Here is a 16,448-nt window from a genome sequence, read left to right on the forward strand (position 1 = left end):
AAGTGTTATTTGTTTCATATTGTAAGATATAATTGAAACAACCTAGCCATATAGTGAGCTGTTAATTTGTTCATTGGGCGGGGGGAGGGGGTACAGTGAATCAATATGCCTTTTGGAATAAGATAGGCAAGTGTTTACAATTGTTTTAAGTACTTTTTAATGTTACCTTAAAATAGTCCCTAGTCTGTAAGCATTAACTCTATTAATTTCTCATTTCTAAGGCCCAGGAGATCCCATAAAAGACATGTATGTACCTATCTGACATGTTTAGTGTACTTATCTGAAAAAGTTTAGTGGTCTACATTTAGGCTAGGTATGAATGTTCCAAAGTAGTTTCCAGAATTTAAAATGTTTCTTTAGGGAGAGTGAGAGCACTAAACTGATACCAAAATGTGTTTTTAAAACTTAGAGCCAAAGGAAAAGAGACTAAAAACCCCCAATCATGGTTAGCAAATATATACAAGATTTATGTAACTGAGATATGGACAAGGTGAACACTATGCAATTGCTTTTTGTACTATTTCTGAATGTAATAATCAAATCACTTCGCAAATGCACTTGTGAAATAAGCTTATTTGTAATAAGCATATCAGCTCTTTGTCGTTAGTAAACCAGTGTAGATAATTTAAGCTCCTTCAAACAAGGCTTGTCTCTCATCTTTGTTACTACATTTTAGCTCTCCTTTGCACCCCTTCCAGAAGCTGTACATCACCTAATGTGCAAATATATTCCACAAATTATATATTTCCCATGCATTTCTAGTTATCTCGATTTTATCAATGGTGTTTCTATTTGTGGGTGGGCTATATACTTGCATATTAGGGGCAGGGTGGTGAAATGGTTTACACACAAATAATCTTTTGACTACATTTTTAGGCATATTATGAAGCAAGATTTTTTATTATTATTATAATGTTTCCTTAGTTCATTAATTGATTACCTTAATTTACATTTTGGAGCAAAATAAGGTCCCACTTTGGATCCGTTGTTAAGGTGGTAGTTAAAACACTTTACAAAACAAAGAGGGTTGTGACTGTGTTTACAGCCCAGTGACATGCCTTCTGACAAGAAGAGTGCTAGAATAGATGCAATTTAAGCTCACTTGGTATCAGTGACCACATTTAGGTATGATAAAGGGGACCATTCTTCTGTAGTTTGGAGTAGACACACCACAAAACAACATCAACTTCTGATAGAGTATGCAAGCTGGTTGGATATGACAAGCAGCATCAGCATCTTAGCCCAACTCCTTTATATATATGCATACATCTTGATCACTATTTATGAGAGACAGAGGATGGGCAGCTCCATTCATATCTTGAAGTCTCCTTTTGAAAACTTTGGCTGATGGTGGAAACACATGGTCTCTTCACTTAAATAGTTCCAATCATTGATGACCCTTTCCAATGACCTGGACAAACTATTGATGACCAATAGTTCCAATAGACACAGAGGATGGGCAGCTCCATTCATATCTTGATGTCTCCTTTTGAAAACTTTGGCTGATGGTGGAAACACATGGTCTCTTCACTTAAATAGTTCCAATCATTGATGACCCTTTCCAATGACCTGGACAAACTATTGATGACCAATAGTTCCAATAGACACAGAGGATGGGCAGCTCCATTCATATCTTGATGTCTCCTTTTGAAAACTTTGGCTGATGGTCTCACATGGAAACACATGGTCTCTTCACTTAAATAGTTCCAATCATTGATGACCCTTTGCCTAAATATAAGTCCTATCTGATTCTATAGTTAACTCTGGGCTTACGAAGCTTGCTAGAGTGACCTTGTGTTTCTCTTTCTTTGGGTAACTGTATAAAGAGCTTATTTTGGGGTTGGTCAATGTATTTATATGTGAGTAATATGTAACTATGCTTGTGTTGGAAGGTAAAGCTGGAAGGTTACATGGCAATGCGCTTTGGGAGTTTTGTGGTAGACAGCCATTCACTTTATGGTTTCTTGTCAAGTCCAGAGGTGCACTTGGTGGCAATCCTTTGTACACCTTCAATTTTTCACTTTTATAAAAAGGATCAACAAGGCAGGTTCCAAAGTCAAAAACTGGTATCACAATTGCCTTGTATAGCTTCAAGAAGATTCCACATGATTGGCTAGTAAGTGTTCTTTTAATAAGCCCAATATTCCACACAATTGACTAGTAAGTGTTCTTTTGATAAGTTCAAACCTTGAATTTGCTCTGGAAACAGTTTGTACAGAGTGTTCATGGACCTTTAGAAGGTTATCTATAGTGACTCCCAGGTCTTTACCCCTGGTGCAAATTGGGAGAGGAATGGGGGATGATGTCTGGTTATCATTCATATTATAAAGGTGCTGAGCATCATTGTGACCAAAATGAATGCTGGCACATTTTGATATATTAAAAGAGAGAAGCCCCTTTCTTCCCATGCCTGTATGTGATCAAGATTGGATTGTATTGATGATTTTTCAGATACACCAAATAGTTTTGAATCACCAGCATAAAAGGTTAAGTGGTTGCTGACCTTGGAAATCATATCATTAATATAAAGGAGAAACAATGTGGGTCCAAGAACAAGTCCCTGGGGAACACCACTTGGGAGTTTACAGAGCTGCAAGTAGGTACATTTTTCGTTCATTGTAAAGAGTCATACAGTCTAATATCTACCAGACAGGAAGTCCATTAGCCAATCTACTAATTCTTGGTTGATTCCTGCTGCTGTTTACTTAAAACAAGCCAACTATGCAGGGCCTTGTCAAATGCTTTGGCTAGGTCCAAGAGAATCAAATCAAGTTTCAAAGCATCCAGTAGCAGGTCAACAAAATTCCAAAAGCTGCTGACAAACTTGGGGATAATTGAAGCACTGGTATTTTTGGATAGAATCTGCCAATAAATTTCACTGGGCCAAGAAAACTGCCAAGTAGTATGGCTATTATGCTACCTCACTTTTTGCATGCTGGGTATCTAGAAGGTTAGTTTCGACAGATTTTCCTAGGAGAAAGCCTTGCTTCCTGTTGGTGATAATTTCATTTTTAACAAAGTGTCGAAGAAGTGCATCATTAATAATCCTCAAGGACTTTTGCAACAGCAGACATGAGGCTGATAGATCTATAATTTTCGGTTTTGGATCCATCCCGTTTTTTCAAGATACGTGTGATATAGGCTAGTTTCCATTGGGAGGGGACTTGCTTATGATTAAGAGAATGTTAAAACAAAAAATCGCGAAGAAAGGAAGAAAACGAGGACAATTAACAGCCAGTGAAAAAATTTGAAAAATTATACAAATATTTTGGTCAAGACCTCCGCTTGACCGTCCTCAGTGCAGAATAAAACTGATAAAAATATAAAAACCAAACCTTAAAATAAAAACACCAAACTAAAATTGGATGACCCTTTCCTAGTAACGGTGAAAGGGTAACTGAATAAAAAACACAAGTCTAAATGGCATTTCAAAATTTCATTTTGCGTAAAGCACTCTTAAAGGCTGATTACTTTCCAGTTTGACTGTTATTGGAGACTCTATTCGATCGCACAATATAGCTTTGTGGATGTATGTAAAAAAGATCAGAATTAATAATTTTGTCATAATTGGGACTTAGAAAAATTTCTCCAGTGTCCCTATTGAGAGCTACCTTTTGATGAATGTGCTTTTTAATTTCAACTGTCTCCCTGAAAACCTGCGTGAGACCCTTAACGGGGGCAACAATGGAGGTTTCGTCAAACAAAATGAAATGGTGTGGACTCTCGTACACATGTTGCGCCAAGGTGGAATAAAAAACCTCAGGCCTTTGGCGTAACCTCATGGCCTTGTTGATTGAGGACTTATGTTCAGATAACCTCTCCCCCAATTGCTGTTGGGTTCTACCAACATAAAAGCAGCCACAAGAACAAGGAATTCTATAAACACCACTACCCAGAATGAATTGTCCTCGTTTTCTTCCTTTCTTCGCGATTTTTTGATTTATCATGATTAGCCAGTGTGGTCTCAGAAATTATTTAAGAGAATGTTGAAAAAGCATAGGTAGTGCAGGAGTAACTTCATCAGCAGGTTCTTTTAGCAGATGGGGATGAATGTCGTCAGCAGTCTTGTTGATGTCTAGGATTTTGAGTCATTTTTTTACCATAGATGCAGTAACAATAATACAACTCATTTGCTTCTAAATGTTGTGCTTTAGGTTGGGAATGGGAACATTATCAGTTTCATTAGTAAAGACTGATGCAAATCGATCAGTTAGAAGATCAGCCATACTTTGGGTGTCACTGACTTCATTTCCATCACTTGCTGTTAAGCATTTTATGGATCTCTGGTTGTGGTCTCTGCTAGATAGATAGTTCCAGAATTTCTTAGGGTTCAACTTGCTTTGGTTGGCATGTCTTGTCTTGAAATTAGGGCACAGTTGTTTGGTGAGGTTCCTTAATTTATTTTGGGCTTTGACATATCTTTCATAATGACCTGACTTATGCTTTTTTCTCCAATGGCATTTCTTTAAGTTTCTTTGCAGACTTATGACTTATGCTAGCTGTCATATATAGTAAGGTCTTAGTTATGGGGATAAAATTTTCTATTGTGTTTTGTTGCCTTAAGTGTAGACCTGCTAAGCCAATATATTTGCATATTAGCATATTATATATATTTGCACTTTAGGGATGGATGGGGGTAAAGTAAAGTGAAAGGTTTTCAGGAATGATATACGCAAGTATTTTGGGATTTTTTAAAGTTGGTTTTAGAATTTCATTGCTTCCTTTTCAGTAGGCCCAACTGTGGGCTAATACCCTTGTATATATTTACTGTTATAATAAATAACTAGACTAATGTAATGGAGAAACACATTATTTGGACCAACTATATATGGGGCTATCATGAGGGGGAGGAAATTTAGAAGTGAGTTGATTAGTATATTCAGAAAGAACAAAAAAAAATTGAATCAACTGGTGAGTACATATTGCCACTTTGTCAGTTATAGAATCTTGCACCCTAGGATGCATAATTAGCCTACTTCAAGGTGAAATTTTTTTTGTAAAGATTTAGATAGGTAATAGACCTGTCTTCTATACAATCTTTTAAGTAATAGGAATAAGGAAAAAGTAGAGATAATAGCTTGAAAACACTTTTCCTTGGTATATTTTAGACTGTAGATTACCCAAAAGTTTTATGGAGGCTAGGCCTACTGAAATCAACTATTTTCAAGATTACAAAAAAAAAAACTTTCAACTAGCAGTTTACCTTTTTTTTCAATCTTGGTTTGAATGTCCAGTTCTTTTAATCTAGGATTCCATTGTCAATTGAATTGAAAATATCTGAATTTAATTAGTAAATTTTCCTATTAATAGTGTACTGAAATAGCCCAAAAAATTGACATGCCTTCAGAATCAGAACAGTAAAGGCTTAGAATAACAGCTCTTCAGAGAGAGATATGTTAGAACAAAAAGAAAGATATACTTTTAGATTGCAATTTTTCTGTTCATTTTTATGGTTTTGTTTGGATTTTTGACAATTTATCCTTAGCCCCTCTAATTGTCTCATGTTGCCCTAGGCGATATAAAAAAAAACTAACCAAAAAGATTTAAAAATAGTCAAAAATGAGAAATAACAAGAAAATATAACTCATTGATACTTGCTTCATATAAAAAAATTTGGTACTCGTATATTATATCAACCACAGTGAGTACTTACGTTAAGAAAACATTTTTGTTGTTATAATTAATTAAAAAAAACTTTTTCCACAAAATAAATTTTTCAAAGAAAAGTAAAGAACTCCATTTAACAAAAAATGAGCAAAAATAAAATCAAATAATCTACCAAGTGTGAAACTACCACATAAATGAAATAAATGAGATAAATAAATGAAACCCAAAACAAGCAGAAATTACAATAATTAACCAAGTCAAACTCAAAACGAGCAGAAATTAACATAAGTTGGGTGCAAAACCCCTATGTCTTCCCAAGGCCAGAACAAAATGTGCACTTTACTGAAAAAATATAAATGTTTTTACTTTTATAACTTTAATAAATCAAATAATATTAACATTTTGATTACTAAATTTCAGTATATGTATATTAAACTGACAATGCACATTCATTTTTATTTTTTCAGTAAAGTGCAAATTTTATTTGGGGAAATTGTGGGCGTGGGAGGGGCGGTAGTCGCTCTCCAATCACTTTCAACTGTTAAAAATGGCTCTTTCAATTTCCAATCAAATGAGCCTTTTTGAAGTTTATACTACAAAACTTTCAATAAAAATCTTATAAGCCCCCACAGCATAATTTACAACCCTTGCCCTGAGTGCTGGGGGGGGGGTTCATTCTCAAAGACCTAATTTCCAGAACTTTCTACTACGTTGAACAAAATGGCTATCTAAAAATTTTGACTGGATGTGTTTGGAGGAATGGTGGGCGTGAGAGGGGGGTTAGTTACCCTCCAATCACTTCCGACTATTACAAAGGGCACTAGAACTCTTAATTTCCAATCGAATGAGCCCCTTTTGAAGTTTCTATGACAACCCCTTCCATTATAAGTGCCCTGCTCTAAAGGAAAAAAAATAATAAATAGTACTTTGTGCAAACATTGTTCTTATATGCCCCCTGGGCATAACTTAAAACCCTTGCCTTGAAGGTTGTGTTCAATTTCAAATTGAATGAGCCCCTTTTGAAGTTTTACAACAACTCTATCTATAAAAACCTTATATGCCCCCAGGGCAGAACTTACAACCTTTACTCTTAGGGCTCTGGGGGTTTTGTCATCCTTAAATACATAATTTCCAGAACTTCAACTGCGTTGAGCAAAATGACCATCTCTAAACTTTGATTGAATGTTTTTGGGGAAATGGTGGGCGTAAGCGGGGTTAATTACTCTCAACTCACTTTCGACTATTAAAAAGGGCAATTTCAATTTCCAATCAAATGAGCCCTTTTTGAAATTTCTATAACAACTTTCTATATAAACTTTATATGCCCCCAGGGCATAACTTACAATCCTTGAACTGAGGGCTCTGAGGGGGTTATCATCATAAAAGAACTAATTTCAAGAACTTAAAACTACTTTGAACAAAATGGATATCTCCAAATTTTGATTGGATGTGTTTGGGAAACTGGTGTGCGTGAGAGGGGCGTTAGTTGCTATCCAATCACTTTCAACTGTTAAAAAGGCACTAGCCCTTTCGATTTCCAATTGAATGAGCCCTTTTGAAGTTTCTACGCTTTCAATAAAAACCATATGCCCCCAGGACATAACTTACAACCCTTGCCCTGAGGGCTGTGGAGGGGGGTTGTCATCCTAAAAGACCTAATTTCTAAAACTTTCAACTACGTTGAATAAAATGGCTATCTAAAATATGGATTGGATGTATTTGGAGAAAATATGGGTGCAAGAGGGCAGTTAGTTGCAGTCAAATCACTTCAGACTATAAAAAAAAGGGCATTAGCCCTTCGAATTTCCAATTGAATGAGCCCTTTTCAAGTTTCTACAACAAAGATTTCAATAGAAACCATATATGCCCCCAGGGCATAAATTATAACCCTTGTCCTGAAGACTGTGTGGGTAGTGTCCTGATTAAAGGTATAATTTCCTGAACTTTGAACTGCATGGAACAAAATGGCTATCTCAAAATCTTTATTGGATGTGTTTGGGGAAATGGTCGGCGTGGAAGGGGCTTTAGTTGCTTTCCAATCACTTTCGACTATTAAAAAAGGTACTAGCCATTTCAATTTCCAATCAAATGATCCCTTTTTGAAGTTTCTACAACAATGCGTTATACAAAAACCTTATATGCCCCCTGGGAATAATTTACAACACTTGCCCTGAGGGCTGTGGAGAGGTTGTCATCCTCAAAGACCTAATTTCCAGAACTTAAAACTATATTGAATAAAATGTCTATCTCAAAGTTTTGATTAGATGTGTTTGGGGAAAAGGTGGGCGTGAGAGGCGGGTTAGTTGACCTCTAATCACTTTTGACTATTAAAAAAGGTCTTTTGAATTTCTAATTGAATGAGCTTTTTCTAAAGTTCCTACAACATCGCCTTCTATAAAAAACCGTATATGCCCCCAGGGCATAACTTACCACCCTTGCCCAAGGGCTGTAGGGGACTGTCCTCAAAAACATAATTTCTATGTGGAAATCATCTATGCTGAACATAATGGGTATCTCGAAATTTTGATTGGATGTGTTTTGGGAAATGGTGGGCATAGAAGGGATGTTAGTCGCCTTCCAATCACTTTCGACTATTAAAAAGGGCACGAGCCACTCCAATTTCCAATTGAATGAGCCCTTTTTGAAGTTTCTATGACAACTTCTTTGATAGGAAGTGCCCTGCTTTAAAGGAAAATATTAATAAACAATACATTGTGCCAAGATTGTTCTTATATGCCCCCAGGGCATAACTTAAAACCCTTGCCCAGAGGGTTGTGGGGGAGTGTCCTCCTCTTTACTTAGTCCCCGTTTCTTGTCTCGTTCTTGAGTGTCCCCATTCTTTACTTAGGCAAAGCAATTGTGCTGCCTATGATTCATACAACAACTTTCTATATAAACCTTATATGCCCCCAGGACATAACTTACACCCCTTGCACTGTTACAAACCTTGTATGTTGAACAAAATGGATATCTCAAAATTTTGAGTGTATGTGTTTTGGAAAATGGTGGGCATGAGAGGGGCGTTAGTTGCTATCCAATCCCTTTCAACTATTAAAAAAGGCACTAGCCCTTTTAATTTCCAACGGAATGAGCCCTTTTGAAGTTTCTAAGACAGCCCTTTCAACAAAAACTTTATATGCCCCCAGGGCATAACTTACAACCCTTGCACTGAGGGCTCTGAGGGGGTTATCATCCTAAAAGACTTAATTTCCAGAACTTTCAAGTACATTGAACAAAAAGGATATCTCAAAATTTTGAGTGGATGTGTTTTGGAAAATGGTGGGCTTGAGAGGGGTGTTAGTTGCTATCCAATCCCTTTCAACTATGAAAAAAGGCACTAGCCCTTTCAATTTCCAATTGAATGAGCTCTTTTAAAATTTCTACGACAACGCTTTCAATAAAAACTTTATACGCCCCCAGAACATAACTTACAACCCTTGCACTGAGGGCTCTGAGGGGGGTTATCATCCTAAAAGAGCTAATTTCCAGAACTTCCAACTACGTTGAACAAAATAGCTATTTCAAAGTTTTGATTGAATGTGTTTGGGAAAATGGTGGGCGTGAGAGGGGTGTTAGTTGCTATCCAATCACTTTCAACTATTAAAAAAGGCACTAGCCCTTTCAATTTCCAATTGAATGAGGCCTTTAGAAGTTTCTATGACAATGATTCAAATAGAAACTTTATACGCCCCAATGACGTAACTAATGGTCCCGGCCCTGAGGGCTGTGGGGGGAGGGGTTGTCATCCTTAAAGATCTAATTTCTAAAACTTTCAACTTCATTGAAAGTTTTCAAAGAAGTTGAAACCTCCTCAAAAACTTATTTTCTATCTGGAAATCAACTATGCTGGACAAAATGGCTATCTCAAAATTTTGATTGGATGTGTTGGGGGGAATGCTGGGCGGGGGGGGGGATAGTTACCCTCCAATCACATTCGACTATTAAAACAGCACTAGCCCTTTAAATTTCCAATCAAATGAGCCTTTTTTGAAGTTTCTATGACAACACCTTCTACGAGAACCTTATTTGCCCCCAGGGCATATCTTAAAATATTTACCCTGAGGGTTATGGGGGAGTGTCCTCCTCAAAAACATATTTTCTATCTGGAAATCAACTATGCTGAACAAAATGGCTATCTCAAAAGGGCACTAGCCCTTTGAATTTCCAATCAAATGAGCCTATTTTGAAGTTTCTACGACAACGCATTCTATAAAAACCTTATATGCCCCAGGGCATAACTTATAACCCTTGCCCTGAGGGTTGTGGGGGAGTGTCCTCCTCAAAAACGTATTTTCTATCTGTAAATCAACTATGCTGAACAAAATGGCTATTTAAAAATTTTTATTGGATATTTTTGGGGGAATGATGGACGTGGGGGAGGGGGGGACTAGTTGCCCTCCAATCACTTTCAACTATTAAAAAGGGCACTAGAACTCTCAATTTCCAATCAAATGAGCCCCTTTTGAAGTTCCTACGACAACCCCTTCCATTATAAGTGCCCTGCTCTAAAGGAAAAAAAAATAATAAATGGTACATTGTGCCAACATTGTTCTTATATGCCCTCAGGGCATAACTTAAAACCCTTGCCCAAGGGTTGTGGGGGAGTGTCCTCCTCAAAAACATATTTTATATCCGGAAATCAACTACGCTAAACCAAACGGCTATCTAAACATTTTGTTTGGATGTGTTGGGAGGAATGAGGGGCGGGGGGGGGGGGGCTAGTTGCCCTCCAATCACTTTCGACTATTAAAAAGGGCAATAGCCACTCCAATTCCAATCGAATGAGCCCTTTTTGAAGTTTCTATGACAACTCCTTTGATACAAAGTGCCCAGGTATGGAGGAAAAAAAAACACATTGTGCCCACATCATTCTTTACTTAGGCAGCACGCTATAATAGCAGAATAATCATAGCTCACGCATTTTGCATGCAGCCTTGCTATACTTTACACTGAACCCTCCCTAATGTGCACATATAGCCCAAATTATATTTTTCAATGCATTGTATCTTGTTTTTCCAGTTATTGTTGCATCACAGTTGATTCAATTTATAGGCACACAGATCAAAACAACTGAGATGCATAGATAGGAAATATATAATTTGGGCTATATATTTGCACTTCAGGGGGTTGGGGGTAAAGTATAGTAGGGCTGCATGCAAAATATGTTAACTATGATTATTCTGCATATTATGAAGTAAGAATTGTTTTATTAACATGGGTCCTTGTGATATAGCTGTGGTTGATATAACATACAAGTACCAAAAATTTTATCATTTGTTGGATATTTTTTTATAGCCTAGGGCTATATGAAACCATTAGAGATGGGCTGGGGATGAATTGTCAAAAATGCAAACATAACCATAAAAACAAATGTAAAATTGGCAGTCTAAAAATGTCTCTCATTTTGTTCTAGCATGTCTCTGTCTGAAGAGCTGCTATTCTACACCTTTACCATCAGAATTCTAGGTAAAATTCTAGACAAGCTACTTTATGCTATCTTCAAGAGGTTAGGTTAGGAAAGTAAAACTTCCAGAGATGGATCCACAGACTAAAGTACATCCTGGGAAGATAGGGTAAAGGTACCAATGATTTAACAGATTTCATAAAAAAAAAAATGCTTTTTCTGCTCCAGAAGGCTTAATTTAAAGACTATTGTTAGAAAAGGGTTTCAGTATGTAGGAAAAACATCTACAAATCTAACTGTTTGATTAGAAGTTTTAAGTTTTATCAGAAAAGGGTAGAAGACTCTGATTTCTTTAAATTGGAGTGTTTTCACCAACCAATTCAACAGATCTTTGTTAATCTGCCATTTTATTCCACTTAAAAAATTTTTGTTTTGACTATCCTTAATCTGGAAAGTCCAAAATTCTTGTTCTATGACGTACTTCATATAAGTATGTAATTCTTGTTCTAGAACTATATAATTATAGTTCTATGACATACTTCAAGGGTCAGCAGGTCATCTACATATTAATGCCTTTGAGGGAATCTTACCAGTTTCATTAATCAATACTACATATAAGAGTGGTCCTAACAAGTTTCCCTGTAGAATTCCATGCTAATTAGGGAGGGGTTCAGAGAGAATATTTGTATTTTACAGCTTGGGATCTATTTGAAAGAAAACATATGTAGAATTTACTAAAAGAGGGTCTACTTCAAACTTATTCAGTGATAAACGAATTAGGGTGTTACAATCAACCAAGTCAAATGCTTAAAAATATGACCATAGTATGAAGCCAAGCAGCAGTTCCTCAGATGATAGAAAAATATAGCATCTAGCATCAAATCAGTAAAAAACTACAATTTAAAAAGAAACTTTTTTTCATGTGAAATATTATTACAGATAATAATCATCAAAATCTCTCATTGTTGAGAAACTACCCATAAATTTTTCAACTATATTTTTGTCAGAGGACCATTGAATTTTGACAGAGGGTCACCTATATTTCAACAGGGCCTGTTGCTGTCTGTCAAAAATTTCAACAAGGTTACTACAAGATATTCTCAAAAGAAATGAATCTCATAATAGAAGCCAATATCTACCTTTGAATTTGGCTGAAGAAACTATTTTAGTTGGTCTAGTATTCTACTACATCAGACAAGAATTTTTTACACTTGGAACATAGTTTTGTTATTATAGTATTAACTGCCATTTTAACTTAATGTTATCAAGAAAAAGCCAGTGTGGATACATTTTAGAGAAGATCAGATGTATATTGATGCAATGGTGCTGATCCCAACTTTTTTTGCAAAAAAAAACAAGTAATGACAGTCTGCACATTACATAGCTAAAAAATTGTTGGGAGCTCATTTTGTGTCAAAAACAGGAAACTGATTAAATAGAATATTTGTTTCTTATCTGGGTGTATTGGATATAGTGTCCCTATTTTGCATTGTCAAAATACAATAACAGCTTCAAGATATGGTATTCCAAGTCACAACTAAGCAGGGTTATCCTATTTTGAAGGAAAATTTTGACAGTGGTTCTGAAATTGCACTGTCAAATTGTTGGTGCATTTACCCTATTTTGAAGTACCTACCTCCACTCCTTCTCTCTCTAGAGGACCCTGAACTTTGATGACCTTCAAAAATCTTTTTGTTATAAAAGTGAAATTTTGAAAACTAGATCTTCTACTTAAGTACAAGAAAAGTATTGTCAGCTTTAAAACTTTGCTCAAATCCAATCTAAGAGGTTTCAGAGATCTGCAAATAGGATACATTTTCTTAATTTAGAAAAAAAAACCATTGACATGGAATAAAATTCTGCTCAAATAACAGGAATTGCATTTTCAAAATTAAATCCAGAGAAAAGGAGACTGTAAAGTAAAAAGTAAGGTATGTTTTTATTTTGTCAAAATTTTGACCTGTCAATTAGACAAATTTTGGTAAATTTCTAGTGGGCCACATAATTAAGCTAAGATGAAAGTAAAATGTCTTTTGATGCTTTTTTTATGCTCTTTCATAATTCAAGAATTGCTTCTGGGGCTAGTTGTATCTTGAGCCCCTAAAGGGGCCCCAAAGGTATTTCATTTTTGTAACCAACAAAGAAGCTATCAACACTCAGTATTTAATTGAAAAGTGATTAAAAATATATCACTAGCTTATAAATAAGTTTTTCAAGAGAAACCTATTCTCAAAATACTTCTTCATAACAATTCAAACCTCATTTATTAGGCAACTCAAACATAAACTATTTTGCTACCATTTCAAGTTTTTCAAATGCTGTTGACAAAAATAGCACTGAATCTTGTGATTTGAAACTTTACTGTCAACAATTCAAAGTATATATTTGCACATTAGGAGGGTGGGTAAATTTCATGGTAAATTTGCAGTTGGCCATATAATTTAGCTAGGATAAAATTAAGAAAAACATTCTGTTGTTTTTTTATGGTCTCTTACTATTCATATAAAATATGTCCAGGCCCCTTTAAGGGCTCAAGATGTAACTAGCCCCAGAAGCAAGTCTTTAATTATGAAAGAGCAAAAAAAAGGCATCAAATGACATTTTCACTTTCATCTTAGCTAAATTATGTAGCCCACTAGAAATTTACCCACTTTTCTAAGGCTTAGGAACTTAGTAAACTTCTAGTTTAACTACTTTTCACTATGTTTGAAAGGGGATCCAGTGCCAAAAATATATTCTGGGACAGCATTGCCAAGCTTCCATGTTAAGCCTCTTTTAATTCCTAAGTCTTAGAAATTTGAAGTTTCTAAGGTACCTAGGCTATTGAAATTTTAACATAGCAATATTTTGCCTTAGTTTTTGGTTATCAATTTCTTTTTCTCTTGTTTTAGTTCTGAGAATGCAATTCCTTTTATTTAAGTAGAATTTTAAGCCACATCAATGGGTATTTTCTAAATTTAGGAAATATATTTGCAGATCTTTGAAAACCCTATAAATTGGGATTGAGCAAAGTTGTGAAGCTGAAAACAATTTTCTTGTACTTCATTTAAGGAGATCTGTTTGCAAGGTTTCACTTTCATAATATAAAGGTCACTGTCCTCTAGAGGGGGAAGGAGTGGAGGTAGGTATTACAAAATGCCTTCTTGGGATATACTTTGGTCTGTAGACCCATCCCTGAAAGTTTCATTTTCCTAACCTAACCCTTTTTCAAGATAGCAAAAAGTAGCTAAACTAGAATTTTACCCAGAAGAGAGGTGACATGGCTACTTTGCAGTACCTTCCCAGAGTAAGTATTTGGATATAGGCTATGGAGTTGGCCCTAGATTCTAACCTGAAAATTAAATTTTCCTAACCTAACCTCTTTCCAAGAAAGTCAGAAGTAGCTTGTCTGGAATTGTACCAAATTTCATCCTTAATCCAAAAATAACACCCATTTGTGTCAGAAGTTAACTTTATAGAAAATTCACCATTGAGTTAGGTTAAGTAAGAATTTTGTTTTTCAGTCCAGAAGACATGGTGAACTACAGATATACTAAATAAAGGTAAAATTCCACTTTAGATACTTTTGGCTATCTTGGAAAGGGGTTAGGTCAGGCAAATGAAACTTTCAGGGATGGGTTTAAAGGCTAGGCCAGGAAGCAGGGGCAAATCTCTAGCATTTTAATTGAGGGGAGGGGGGGCAAGAGGGGTCCACATTTAGATAATCAAAGGGCATGGGATGTATGATATTTTTTCTGCACATTATTGGGGGCAACTGCCCCCTCCCTGGCAACCCTAAACAATGCCCCTGCCAGGAAGGTATTTTGAAGTACCTACCTCCAGTCCTTCTCCCTCTTGAGGGTTTTGAAATTTGCCTACATGACAGGTCTATACCTATTGAAATTTGGTAAAATTCTACTTTAGCTACTTTTGGCTATCTTGGAAAGGAGTTTGGTTAAGAAAATGAAACTTTCAGGGATAGATCTACAGGCTAAAGTCTGTCCCGGGAAGGTATTTTGAATTACCTACCTCCACTCCTTCTCACTCTAGAGGGTCTTAACCTTCGATGACCTTTAAAAATGTGTGTGTTATAAAATTGAAACCTTGTAAAATAGATCTTCTGCTTAAAATGAAGTCCAACAAAATTGTTTCCAGCTTCAAAACTTTGCTCAATCCTGATTTATAGAGTTTTAAAGATATGCAAATACATTTCCTAAATTTTGAAAATTAACATTGATATGGCTTAAAATACTACTCAAATAACAGGAATTGCATTTTCATAACTAAAGCCAGAGGCAAAGAAACTGATAACTCAAAATTTAGTTAAAATGTTGTTTTGTCAAATTTTCAATAGGTATAGACCTGTCATGTAGGCAAATTTCAGGATCCTCTAGAGGGAGAAGGAGAGGAGATATGTACTTCAAAATACCTTCCCAGGACATACTTTATCCTGTAGACCCATCCCTGGAAGTTTCATTTTCCTAGCCTAAATGTAGATTTTTACTAGTTTATTTCAATTATCATAGATCTTTTAATCCCAGCAATTTATTTACTAAGTTTCTTCAGCCTCTTCTAATCTAATAATATAGCTTTGCGTAACCCTATTCGTACAACAATTTTGTTGTACTTCATCTAAGCAGAAGATCCAGTCCTATTTTCCAAGATAGGTAAAAGTAACTAAAGTAGAATTTTACCTGAAATTTTAATAAGCAACATTTTACCATAATTTTCAATTATTAGCCTAGGCTAGTGTCTTTTTCTCTGGCTTTAGTTCTATGCAATTTCTGTTATTTGAGTAGAATTTTAAGCCATATAAATGTTTTTTATCAAAATTTAGGATATACATTTGCATATCTTTTAAACCTTAGCCTATAAATTAAGATTGAGCAATGCTGTGAATCTGAAAACAATTTTGTTGTACTTCATCTAAGCAGAAGATCCAGTCCTATTTTGCAAGGTCTCCCTTTTATATAACACATATTTTTAAAGGTCGGGACCTCCTAGAGGGAGAAGTAGTGGAGGTAGGTACTTCAAAATACCTTCCCAGGACATAAGCTACTTTAGCCTGTAAACCCATCCCTGAAAGTTTCATTTTCCTAACCTAACCCCTTTACAAGATAGCCAAAAGTAGCTAAAGTAAAATTTTACCTAAGTAAAATTCAATGCAATCAATGTAGATTTTTACTAGTTTATTTCAATTATCATAGATCTTTTAATCCCAGCAATTTATTTACTAAGTTTCTTCAGCCTCTTCTAATCTAATAATATAGCTTTGCGTAACCCTATTCGTACAATGAAGATGTCAGTAATATGATCAGAACTCCACTTGGAATCTTATTACATTTAAGATTATACCCAAGTCAATGCATCTTATACATTTTCCCATAGGCTAGGAAATTTTCTGGAATGTATAAAGGTATATATTTTTAGACTAAAATATTTAGGTTGGTAAAATCTT

The 16,448-nt window shown here is 35.5% G+C and overlaps 1 protein-coding gene across 5 annotated transcripts in view; it reads right to left on the reverse strand.

Annotated features, from left to right (window-relative positions):
* The window catches only part of LOC148955031 (FHF complex subunit HOOK-interacting protein 1B), a 76,422-nt gene extending 60,202 nt beyond the window's left edge, over positions 1-16,220 (reverse strand). For 3 of the 5 annotated variants that reach the window (XR_016142820.1, XM_089099855.1, XM_089099835.1), the window contains exon 1: positions 5,204-5,391. The gene's annotated coding sequence lies outside the window, so the exon portion shown is untranslated. Of the gene's footprint in view, positions 1-5,203; positions 5,392-15,494; positions 15,513-16,138 lie in introns of those variants that run through there. The other 2 variants (XM_089099840.1, XM_089099847.1) reach the window with 2 other exon arrangements.
* Positions 16,221-16,448: the final 228 nt, after the last annotated feature.

This window comes from Artemia sp. Qi Xiang Cuo, chromosome 2 (genome assembly GCF_049724085.1).
Source record: "Artemia sp. Qi Xiang Cuo chromosome 2, ASM4972408v1, whole genome shotgun sequence".
Classification (NCBI taxonomy): domain Eukaryota; kingdom Metazoa; phylum Arthropoda; class Branchiopoda; order Anostraca; family Artemiidae; genus Artemia; species Artemia sp. Qi Xiang Cuo.